The 12,710-nt window shown below is 35.3% G+C and overlaps 1 protein-coding gene and 1 long non-coding RNA gene across 10 annotated transcripts in view; one reads left to right on the forward strand and one right to left on the reverse strand.

Moving 5' to 3' along the window:
• The window catches only part of LOC143222886 (mitogen-activated protein kinase-binding protein 1-like), a 93,133-nt gene that overhangs the window by 18,541 nt on the left and 61,882 nt on the right, over positions 1-12,710 (forward strand). The gene's annotated exons all lie outside the window — the stretch shown is intronic.
• Positions 3,125-12,710, reverse strand: part of LOC143222889 (uncharacterized) — a 31,564-nt gene continuing 21,978 nt past the window's right edge. For 2 of the 3 annotated variants that reach the window (XR_013012569.1, XR_013012570.1), the window contains one exon: positions 3,125-3,936. This is a non-coding gene — a long non-coding RNA (uncharacterized LOC143222889). Of the gene's footprint in view, positions 3,937-9,570; positions 9,939-12,710 lie in introns of those variants that run through there. The other variant, XR_013012571.1, reaches the window with a different exon arrangement.

Below are 12,710 nucleotides of genomic sequence, written 5' to 3' on the forward strand. Positions count from 1 at the left end.
ACACACACACACACACTACAACCACCCTATTCAAAACGGCGTATGGAAACTTTTCTTATATCCAACTTACTGTCAATATCTTTTTGAATAAACTCCTTCAGCATATAACTGTAGCTTGTACCAAACTTTGAAAAACGGATAACTTTCGGGTGTTTTCTTTGTCACCCGCTGGGACAATGGTAAGTCTTCGGATTTACAAGCTAAAATCAGGGTTTCGATTCCCCTCTGTGGACACAGCAGATAGCCCGATGTGGCTTTGCTATAAGGAAAATATACATACACATTTTGTTTTACATATTACGTACGATACAACCGCCCTAATCAATGTGAGTAATAATGATGATTGTCTAAGATATTTAAAACTCCTGTTTATATAAACAGTGAATATGTATATCGTGTGTCTGTCATTATGTTTGTTTGACTTATGTTTTGAGACAAAGAGTAGTGTGTATTAATGCATAACAAGGATAGTGTTTTAACTCTCAAGATTATATTTGTAAGTTAGTGTTTTTGTGTTTATGCTTCTGGTAGCGCTAAACGGGTGAGCTTGAGGACGAACAACACTTAGGCCCAGGGTTTGATTCTCCGTGATGAACACACCGTATACTTCCTAGCGTGTAGCTTTGCGCAGAAAGAGAAATTAGTTTTTATATCAACGTTGCCAAACGAGTCTTGTGTATTGTGTTTTATGATTTGATTTAAATTTGGTTTATTTTAATCTTTTGTCGTTTTTACACAGAAGAACTGCATATGTACGTATTCAAAACAATGCGCCAGATGTTTGACAAGGCAAGAATTAATAGAGATACGATTTTAAAATGGTTTAGTATTATAGTAATTTGTATAATAATAATAATACGTGTGTGTTTGTGTGTGATACGAAATGTTTTTATAAAGCCAGGCCTGTCATACATAAGCATTTCAAACATTTGTTTCATACATACTGTTTTTGTTATTATGCCACATCTTAATACCCAAGCATGTGGTTCGTGCTTTAAAGATCAGCTCAGTGTGCAATTAAAACAATAAACACGTTGGAGCTTCAAATTTCATATTAAACTGGATAACCAGTGAGCCAGTCTCTAGATAATAACATTTAAATGCATTACAATTTAGTGCGCAAATAATATCATGTGACTGGCATCATTACTTTCTCCGACACTGTTTTAGTTTAGGTGATATAGTAAGTGAATTAAACATTAAGTAAAGCTTCCCTGCTTAATAATTTTAAGCGCAAAACTATACAATGGGATATCTGTACTGTGCTCACCACAGGTATTGAACCTTGATTTTTTGTGTATAAGCTCTCAATGTTATCGCTGAGCCATTGGAGAAAAGATATCAAGTAAAGAAAAACTGAATTTAACCTACCTTTGCAGAGGAAACTTGCTACTTATAAGTCGAGATTTGTATACGTGACTTGGCCTATATCCACAGGCATATTCAAACGTTTGTTTGTTTGTTTTGGAATTTCGCACAAAGCTACTCGAGGGCTATCCGTGCTAGCCGTCCCTAATTTAGCAGTGTAAGACTAGAGGGAAGGCAGCTAGTCATCACCACCCACCGCCAACTCTTGGGCTACTCTTTTACCAACGAATAGTGGGATTGACCGTCACATTATACACCCCCACGGCTGGGAGGGCGAGCATGTTTAGCGCGACGCGGGCGCGAACCCGCGACCCTCGGATTACGAATCGCACGTCTTACGCGCTTGGCCATGCTAGGCCTATTCAAACGTAATTGTTTATATTATGCATGCATATTATACAACAAGCCAACACAAGTAAGTTCTGTGTTTTTTGTGTGTATTTCTTTTTGTGAATGCATTTGTTTTAACAATATAGAATTGTACTGCTCAGAGTATGATAAATATGTATTGTTTACCAAATATTTCTTATTTTTTGCATGATGCAGCTCTGTGACATGGCGTATAAATATTAGACTTTTTTGCTGTTTTTGGCAGCAAATGATATTTTTACAAAAAGTAGTGAATAAACGAGAGTCAATAAAGCGATCTTAACTTTGTTTAGCATGTTCTTTTACATATCAATTAAAAAGTTAAGAACTCTTATGTGAGGTGTTAGTGAAAAACTAGATAATATTTATCTTTCATATAGGCCCGGCATGGCCAAGCGTGTTAAGGCGTGCGACTCGTAATCTGAGGGTCGTGGGTTTGCATACCCGTCGCGCCAAACATGCTTGCCCTTTCAGCCGTGGGGGCGTTATAATGTACAGTCAATCCCACTATTCGTTGGTAAAAGAGTAGCCCAAGAGTTGGCGGTGGGTGGTGATGATTAGCTGCCTTCCCTCTAGTCTTACACTGCTAAATTAGGGACGGCTAGCACAGATAGCCCTCGTGTAGCTTTGTGCGAAATTCAAAAACAAACCTTTCATATATTTTCCGAAAACTCAACCAAATAGAAACATTTAACATTTTTCTTGTGTACCATTATATCACAAAAAAAAATTCATGGTGTGTCAGATTGTTCTTTTGTCGGAATAATTGGTTTGAATGTGGTGAGTAATTTTAAAAAGAAAAACTGTGAAAACCGCAAAACTAATTTTAGTGATAGTGGCTCATCGGAATGTTTAGCCATCATTTGATAACTACGGGCAATCCATTCCCACTCTTGTGGACCCATATTTCAGCTGATAATACACACGAAGATTGTGGTAGTTTATAACTGCAAATGTTGAAAGCAAACGTTTGTTTTGACGTATGAATTATCTGATGCCATTTTATCACAATGAATATTTTAGCGCATAGTATCCAAGTCCTCATTTATCTTTTCCTTGTATGACATACTAATGTCTTTTCACCAGCCGAAACAAATTGGTGATTTATCGAATCGACACTAAAAAAACCTCATTCTCCATTTAAAAAAAAAAGCCGGAAGAAAACGCTTTTTCCTATCCCAGAAACTCTAGATTTTGAACTACGTCGTTATATGACATGTATAAATAAAACATATATACATAAAGCTGGACTTTTCAAAATTGTCTTTTCTAATCGTATGGTTTCATAATGTGGTTTGGTTATGTTATGAAATAGATTTTATGAGCATCAACGGTGTATGATAGCACAAAAAAAACCAAAAAACAACAACACAAGAAATGTGTGATCTCACAAATAACGAATGTATCAACTGTTTTCGATGAAGCAATGGCTATTTGAACAATTAACAGATTCGTTTCATATTTATTATCTTATAATTTGTCACTGAAAAATGAGGTGCTTCTTACTTAGTTTCTTCTTACTAATAAACTGTTTGTTTGTTGTTTTTCAAAGTAAAAATAATATTTCCAGTAAGCTTGACTACTGTACAAATGCATCTTCCTATCCCTCTATGATGAGTTAAATCCTTAGTACATAGGTCACTTTTGTATCCATGGAATACAATAATCACCCGATTTCATCTAGGTTATGTAAAGTTAACATAAGCAATGCAATTGCCATTATATATCATACTACAAGAATGGACTGAAAAAGCGAACCACTGTCAAGAACATTCGTTTTCACCAGAGGACACTGCAGATTCTACATTGGTAACTTTACATAAAGCACCTGCTAGCACTGGCTTTATTGATTCTCTTGGGAGTATAGAAGATTATAAAAGAACCAGTGGGTAGGTTCACATTTCATCCCGAAAAAGCGATGGAATATCCTCTGTAGAACCTTTCTGCTGCAGAGGTTAACTCTTCACAGTATATTGGGATCAGAGCTATTTGATTTTCGTTTTACTTCAGCATTAATACGTCGATGTTTAATATATTGTTTCTTTACAGTATTTGTGTACACAATGACCAGATACCAAAAAATGTTGTATTGTTTTCCACATTCCTGGTTAACTCCCTCTGCACTCTTCTCTCTCAACACAATACTATTTGATTCATTACTGGGAGATTCGGTACAAATATTATAGGCATCCATTGTAACTGCGGAATGAGAAAAAGAGAAAACATCACTAAAAACAGAAATACAACGTTTGCTAATGATATGTATATACAGATACAGATATATTTAGTCACGCTAGAAGTAGTGAGATCACAAAAAAGCACTTGTTTTTAAACATCTGGATTACCAATTTCCTGAAAGATGGTTTTTCGAAGGATAATCATCGTTTGGTTTAAACAATTATGACGTTTGTATAAATTATTGTTAACAGAGGACATAACTTGGAGTCAGATGCCTTAAAACTGTTGCTCTAAAAAGTGGCAAAGAATTACTGTTGTAAGAAGTCGGGTTTAATATTTATCATGAGTAACTGGTCATATGGTTCCATCGTTTCTCTAGCTTTATGCTTTACTATCGTAACATTAAAGTAATACATTAGTACGTGGAAATGAAATACAACGTTTAGTTGTATATGTAAAGTGTATTAAAACAATAATTCTCTTGAATGGCGATCTGATTACAAAACAGACCTTACAATTGCGTGTATTAATAGAGACCTATGAAAGTATAACATAAGCATTTGGTCAGCAGTTTGAGTTTTTACTTAAAAACAGGATAGAAATGAGTTATATACAATGTTCTTATGTATATTGAAATGTTAATATTATATAGTGTTCAGGAATTCACTTTAAACATTTGTTAGACCTTCTGTTGTCAAGCTATTATGGATATGAATATATTTATAGTATTCCTCAGATAATGGTTTTGAACATTCAATAAGAGTTAATATAAATAATAACAAAAAAAAACTTTGTAAATATAAGAAGAAAATTTCATGGCAGAAGATATCATCATGACGGAGAATGTCCCTTAACAAGTCATATTATGAAGATATCATCATGACGGAGAATGTCCCTTAACAAGTCATATTATGAAGATATCATCATGACGGAGAATGTCCCTTAACAAGTCATATTATGAAGATATCATCATGACGGAGAATGTCCCTTAACAAGTCATATTATGAAGATATCATCATGACGGAGAATGTCCCTTAACAAGTCATATTATGAAGATATCATCATGACGGAGAATGTCCCTTAACAAGTCATATTATGAAGATATCATCATGACGGAGAATGTCCCTTAACAAGTCATATTATGAAGATATCATCATGACGGAGAATGTCCCTTAACAAGTCATATTATGAAGATATCATCATGACGGAGAATGTCCCTTAACAAGTCATATTATGAAGATATCATCATGACGGAGAATGTCCCTTAACAAGTCATATTAGCCTGGAGCCAAAGATAAAATATGTTGTAACCTTGGCAGAAGAAAGTTTATTACCTGATATGGTTAAATAACATTGGATACCACTAGCTTGGTCCTTCTTTAGTATAAATAATGTAAAAACGCTGAGATGAGTCAAGGTCATTTGTATATATAGGTCTTAACGCATGAGAATCTGCGCCGCGTCAAGTGGCGTGTCTTTTAATCTAGCGCTGTAAACTGTACGAGTTTTCCCATGGCTAACAAAACATCATGCCTAAACTGTGAATGTCATGTGTTTAAAAGGGTTAGTTTGAAGCTATTCGAGACTTGTATTTTAATAACCGTGAAGAACTTGCGTACAAAACTATTAACCCATAGTTTTAACTGTACAATTGTTTCAAAAGTAGTTACTTTCTCCTCGCGAAAGTTGACCGTGAAGAACTTGCGTACAAAACTATTAACCCATAGTTTTAACTGTACAATTGTTTCAAAAGTAGTTACTTTCTCCTCGCGAAAGTTGACCGTGAAGAACTTGCGTACAAAACTATTAACCCATAGTTTTAACTGTACAATTGTTTCAAAAGTAGTCACTTTCTCCTCGCGAAAGTTGATTTTATTTGTTTATGTACTAATATCATAACAATATATGTGTACAAACGGCTGCTGTGGATTGAGAAAAAATTTTATCAACCCATACCGGCCGTTTATACATATATATAACTGGGTTTTCTCGTCATCACAGAATATGATAACAAAGTGACTGAGAATGAACAGGTCTGTTCCTCAGCTTGGATTGTCCCTACCAGGAACGGAAGTAAAAAAAGGGCTTGCTACGGTTGAAACTACTCCAATATTTGCAGTATTCTCCGCACCTAACGATTTAATTGTTTGTAGTTAAGCGCAAAGCTACACGATAGATTATTTGTGTTGTATCTATCCGCATCGAAACCCGGTTTTTAGCGTTATAAGCCTTCAGCATTTAACGAACAGTGTGTACAAACAAAACAAATAAACATTAACCACCATATGTATGGCAAAGAGAAAAAAATGTTTAAAACACTGTTACTTTAAAATTTAAAAACATTCTCTTTTAATATCTGTGCAAATCCCATGTTTTCTAAAATTGTTATTGTTTGTATATAAAATCGTGATAGTATTAAAACAAAACTATACTTTAAAATATCTTATGAGGTAATTTATAATTGCTGATAATTAACTTGTTTTAAGTATTTTTATTGCATTATTATTATTCATCTATAATTAAATTATTTATAATTGTTTCTAATAATTCTTACTGTGTAAATTAAACGATCTTGTACAAACTTTTATTTGCAAAATTTAGGGTTAAAACTCAGTTATTAAGCTATTTATTAAAATATATTTTCTGAAAGATATAAGGCTTGACGTAATCTAGTAGTCAGCATACGGCGATGCGAATCGAAGGGTCCGATGTTTGATGTGTTGCTGTTGTACACATTTTGCACTATAAGCTGTTACCGCATTATAAAAAATTACGGCAAATCTCGTTATTCTGTCCAAAGAGCCGAACAAAGCCCTCGTGGTAGCAGGTGCTTCTGACTGGCTGATTGTCTTCACTCTGGTCAACAGTTCAAAATTAGGACTATTATACTTTAATCTTAAAATTTCTATCCTGGTCGTTTAGTCCACGTGCTTTTATAAAGAGGTTGGTTAGTGTTTGAGGTTTACTGGCGCAAAACAACGTGGCTATCTGCTTATAAAGTTCCGGTTGAAATTTTCTAATTCTGTTGAAAGAAAGATCAGTCAAGCGTGCGTTTTATTCGTATTTAGAAATATTGATCCCATATTATTATTTTTTCTTTTCTTTGATTTTTCAGTTTCTCTTTAGAATTTACAATATGCTTATTTTTGACGATAGGAGTTTGTTACGAAATTTGAGTAACACATAACTTAATAATAGGAAACGTTTTCAAGTGTATGAAATTCGTGGGAATAAAAACCTCGGGGCTAAATGGATTACATTGTTTCAGATTGCCAAGTGTTCGCACTGTCAGTATGAAGATCAACGGTTCGCACTGTCAGTATGAAGATCAACGGTTCGCACTGTCAGTATGAAGATCAACGGTTCGCATTGTCAGTATGAAGATCAACGGTTCGCCTGCAGTTGCCACAAAAAATAACAAAACAAACAAACAAACTTCTCCGCAGTTTAGGGGCACAGTGCATTATAAAAATAACAATGCAATCCAACTTCTTGGCTAAATAAGATTAGTTCAAGACTCAAGAATTGGCCATGACAAGTGGGGGCTGTTAACTATCTTCCTTTCCTTTGATCTACTAGTTCACAATTAGAGACGGGTACGCTATGATAGTCCTTTTGTTAGCTTTGTGCGAAAGTTCTAAAACAAACGAACAAAGAGATTTAAGACTGTGAAATATTTGGAAAGAAAACCAATGTATATAGATAATAAACAACACCGAGAAATATTCCACTAATTTTTTGTGTTTGTTTCATCTCATGACGTGTTTTTCACACAAAAGCTAATAATAGTCCTGTTACATTATGTGTTGGTTTACTATATGTATCTAATTAGTTTTTGTTTTTCACCTAAACTGAAACAATACTCCAGTTTTATTACGTATTGCTTTTGTTTATAGGTTTGAAGAGGTTCGTGTATAGAATATAAACTAATACCTTGGTTGTATTCCACGTGTTTGTGTTCTATCACTTGAACATTAGTTACAAACAATGAAATGATATTCCGGTTTCATTTTATGTACATTGTTTGTTTTTTTAATTTCGTGCAAAGCTACACGAGGGCTATCTGCGTTAGCCGTCCCTAATATAGCATTGTAAGATTAGAGGGAAGGCAGCTAGTCATCACCACCCACTGCTAACTCTTAGGCTACTCTCTTACCAACGAATAGTGAGATCGACCGTACATTATATAACGCCCCCACGGCTGAAAGGACGAGCATGTTTATTATGACGAGGATTCGAACCCACGACCCTAAGATTATGTATCAAGCACCCTAACCACCTGGTTATGCTGTATCATTGTTTGTTTTTTTAATTTCGTGCAAAGCTACACGAGGGCTATCTGCGTTAGCCGTCCCTAATATAGCATTGTAAGATTAGAGGGAAGGCAGCTAGTCATCACCACCCACTGCTAACTCTTAGGCTACTCTCTTACCAACGAATAGTGAGATCGACCGTACATTATATAACGCCCCCACGGCTGAAAGGACGAGCATGTTTATTATGACGAGGATTCGAACCCACGACCCTAAGATTATGTATCAAGCACCCTAACCACCTGGTTATGCTGTATCATTAACGGCTTAATCTTAAAAGTGTAATGACTGCAGAGGATGTACATTGAAGCTTCATTAAAAATTTGAAATAGTTGAAGTTATAAATAAACGTACCCCCAGTGGTGAAGTGGTATGTCTGAGGACGTACAACGCTAGAGCATAGATAGCCCATTGTGTACCTTCGTGCTTAACTTCAAACAAATCAATAAATATGTCGTGAAAATGAAGTCACGATCTTTTTTTTTTTTTTTTTATTTGAGCGAATGTAGAACTGGCCTTGTGGTTAGTACACGATCGATACACAACGTTATGTGACCGTTGTGGAAGACAAATTGTAGAGATTCATTACCTAAGTTCACCATTCTCTTCAACCATAAGTTTTATGTGTGTTTTTTTTAATTTTGCACAAAGCTACTCCAGGGCTATTTGCGCTAGCCGTCCCTAATTTAGCAGTGTAAGACTAGAGGGAAGGCAGCTAGTCATCACCACCCACCGCCAACTCTTGAGCTACTCTTTTACCAACGAATAGTAGGATTGACTGTCATATCATAACGCTCCCACGGCTGAAAGGGTGAGCATGTTTGATGTGATCAGGATTCGAACCTGCGACCATGAGATTACGAGTCGAATGCCTTAACCACCTGGCCATGCCGGGCCCTCAACTATAAGTTCGAAGGCTTTTGCTGTCATTTTACACATGTGAACTAAAACACTTTTAAATTATACAAAATATTCCAACCAAAGGTCAAATAAAGTGATATTGTTTGAAAGTTTTCGTTCGTAAAGAAAGGAATCTAAAATTGGACTTATTAAAAATGTTCCTAATTGTGTTTTATTAATCAACTTTCTGACCTTAAAAAAAAAAAAAAAGAAATGACAACTTTAAATGAATTATGATAATCACCCACATGCTGGTTGAATTACCTGAAACTATCACCTCCACACATGCTTTTACCGAATGTGTTTTAAATCACAGAATTTACACTGTGTCACTTTTGACATTTGTTTATAGTAATAAAATATTAGGTTTTACTGTCGATAAAGACATATATACTGCCTTCTTAGTTACAGATATAATGAGAAATCAGTTACGACAATTTACCTCCTTCGTGGTTCATGTTTTCAACCATTTTCTTCCTGTACGAAAAACCCAACAAATCTGGTTTTTATTATTCGAAAGCTATCTAACCATTCAGCAATCATGCTTGTTGAGCCATAACTAACTTTAAGGTAACTTCTTGTAAATATGCATATTCATAAATAACGAGCCTGGAAAACGATGAAATAGAATGTTCCACAGCTACCGAATAGGATAGTTATTTACAAAATACCTGTGTACCACTTTCAACCTAAGAATGGCATACGTCATTCAAACAAGTAATTAAAAAAGTAATGAAACATTCCAACTTTCCAATCGCACTGTTATCATGCACTCTTGAGTTATTACAAAATACGTTACTATCAGGGAGTCACATGGCGTATTATCTCGAAAATTTAGCGGGAAAAGTCCGCTTAGATCTTCGGCATGCACAATCTCTGAATTCGTTTTGTATACAGAGTGCTGTTACTGACGTTTACTCATGTACGGTCTGTAAAGAAATGGGTGTGATGAGCATTGTTCATAACCTTTCTTTTGTTCAGTGTATCAGCTTATGTAAATAAATGAAAAAAAAAAAAACATAGACTAATTGTTTAACCGATGATATTATGTGGTGAATAACGTTTCATGTCTAAACTTAAAAGGAAAAGTACAGAGTCGTAATTGTACACACACAAATCAGAAGGTTGTTGTTGTGAATAAAGTGGTGTTATTTTTAATTTTCGGTAATAGGTTTTCCGTAGTCGGAATATTCGACAAATTCTACTGATTCCTTGTTCCCCCAATTGTGCAATAATCAACCCGATTATGTCTAACTAATTATCGGTAAAACATTGTACAATACAAAATAATAACTTTAAATGAACACAAAATAATGATTCAAAAACATGAATAGTAATGCAGTTCCCATAATGATCTTCCTGACACATTTTCCACATCTATTTCATTACTTAATTTCACCAGACATAGAAAGACCAGCTATGAGCTGCTATTATCTCTCGGATTAAGGAAATACCTGTCATCTGTGACCTACCAGCTGAGACAGAGAGAGGATTCAGCAAGATGAATATAATCAAAACTAGCTTGAGATCTTGCCTGAGAGCTGACGTCATCATTGGTCAGCTTCTGGTCACGTTACACTTGTCTTCAGTAAATAGCTTTAATTCCATAACAACTATCCATCTTTGCTACTCAAAATAACTTCGCACAAGGAGACCAAGTTCTCGCAAGATCCATATTGAGAAGCAGGGTTAGTTGAGTAAAGAAAGGTCGAAGGAAGAATTCAAGAAATGGATGTTGGGACATCATTGGACACTGACAGTGATGCATACTAGATTTCCTTTCATTATTTATTTTGAGTAGGACAGAACGCTGATTTACGTTTAACTTTTCACCACCTAAGCTATTAATATCTTTTCCATATGTTGCTAATTTGAGGAGTTTGCTTACAACAAATACAAATTCATGAACTACTAACTAACAACTGTTTCAGGATATGAAAGAAGTTATAAAATCTGATTTTTATGTAGTTAGTGGTAATATAAATTGTATGATTTTTCATTTTTCCGTCAAAAGTGTTTGACATTTTATTAACAAAGTTACACGTTATGTAAGAAAAGCCTGGTATGGCCGAGCGCGTAAGGCGTGCGACTCATAATCCGAGGGTCGCGGGTTCGCGCTCGCGTCGCGCTAAACATGCTCGCCCTCCCAGCCGTGGGGGTGTATAATGTGACGATCAATCCCACTATTCGTTGGTAAAAAGAGTAGCCCAAGAGTTGGCGGTGGGTGGTGATGACTAGCTGCCTTCCCGCTAGTCTTACAATGCTAAATTAGGGACGGCTAGCACAGATAGCCCTCGAGTAGCTTTGTGCGAAATTCCAAAAAACAAACAATGTAAGAAAAATAATATATTATGCTGATAATGAGGCAAAGATTTTCGTTCATTATTTATCTTAATTATTAAAGGTTTGGTTTGAATTTCGCGCAAAGCTACAAGAGGACTATCTGCGCTAGCCGTCCCTAATTTAGCAGTGTAAGACTAGAGGGAAGGCAGTTAGTCATCACTAACCACCAGCAATTCTTGGGTTACTCTTTTACCGACGAATAGTGAGAGTGACCGTTACATAATAACACCTCCACGGGTGAAAGGGCGACGAGCATGTTTGGTGTGACAGGTATTCGAACCTGCGCCCTCATATTGCGAGTCTAGCGCCCTAACCACCTTGTCATAACGGGCCTAATTAGTAAAGGGCACTACTTTAAATGGGAGAAAAGTTACTGTTATACCATGCTTCAGAAAGAAATTAAATATCATATATGAAATTAAAATCACTTAAGTGGTCTGACCAAAAAAAAAGTTTAGACTTGTTTTTGTTTGTTTCTTTTCATGAACTACGAATTCGCAAAAACATAAATTAAGATACGTTGATGCTTTTAGTTTCTTCACAATTTGCGTACCATTTACTAATTAATTCGGTGGGATTTTTATAACCGTCACTATGAACTACATTTTACAATTAGCTCTATGACTGGCCTCTTAAAATGCATGTTTTGATGGCTCGGCTGGCTCCCTAAATAAAAAAAAGTTAAGCGTGAGTTTCACAGGATGAAAAATAATTAACTAATATAATTCTTTATTGATTGTACGTAATGTGTATTTTTGACTGCATAAATTAAAAGAATATTCGTGCTTATTTTCACTTTGTATAGTATGAGCCTTAATTGCAAATACTGTTTGCCCCAGTGGCAAGTCAGTGGGCTTATAACGATACTCCTGGTGAGCACAGCACAGATAGCCCATTATATAGCTTTGTGCTTAACAAAAAAACAATCAAGAACATTCTGTGTTCATCCTACTTGTCATGCGTTTTAAAATACACAAAAGTAAAAAAAACAAAAAAAACCTCAAATACTGATATATATTTATGCATGCCGTATTTGGTCGTGTATTGTTGGCGTGACTTTTGAACTAACCTAAATTTCTCAAGCTGACCAAACTAACTCAGATATTATTGGATTAAAAGCCGATAATATCGTTAACAGTGAGAGTGCCTATCTGCTGAAACAAAGTATTATAATATTCATAAGTAGAAGTCTAAGAATAATATATTTAATTAATCATAGTCATTATCAGGTTGATTTTT

This window comes from Tachypleus tridentatus, chromosome 8, assembly GCF_004210375.1.
Source record: "Tachypleus tridentatus isolate NWPU-2018 chromosome 8, ASM421037v1, whole genome shotgun sequence".
Classification (NCBI taxonomy): Eukaryota; Metazoa; Arthropoda; class Merostomata; order Xiphosura; family Limulidae; genus Tachypleus; species Tachypleus tridentatus.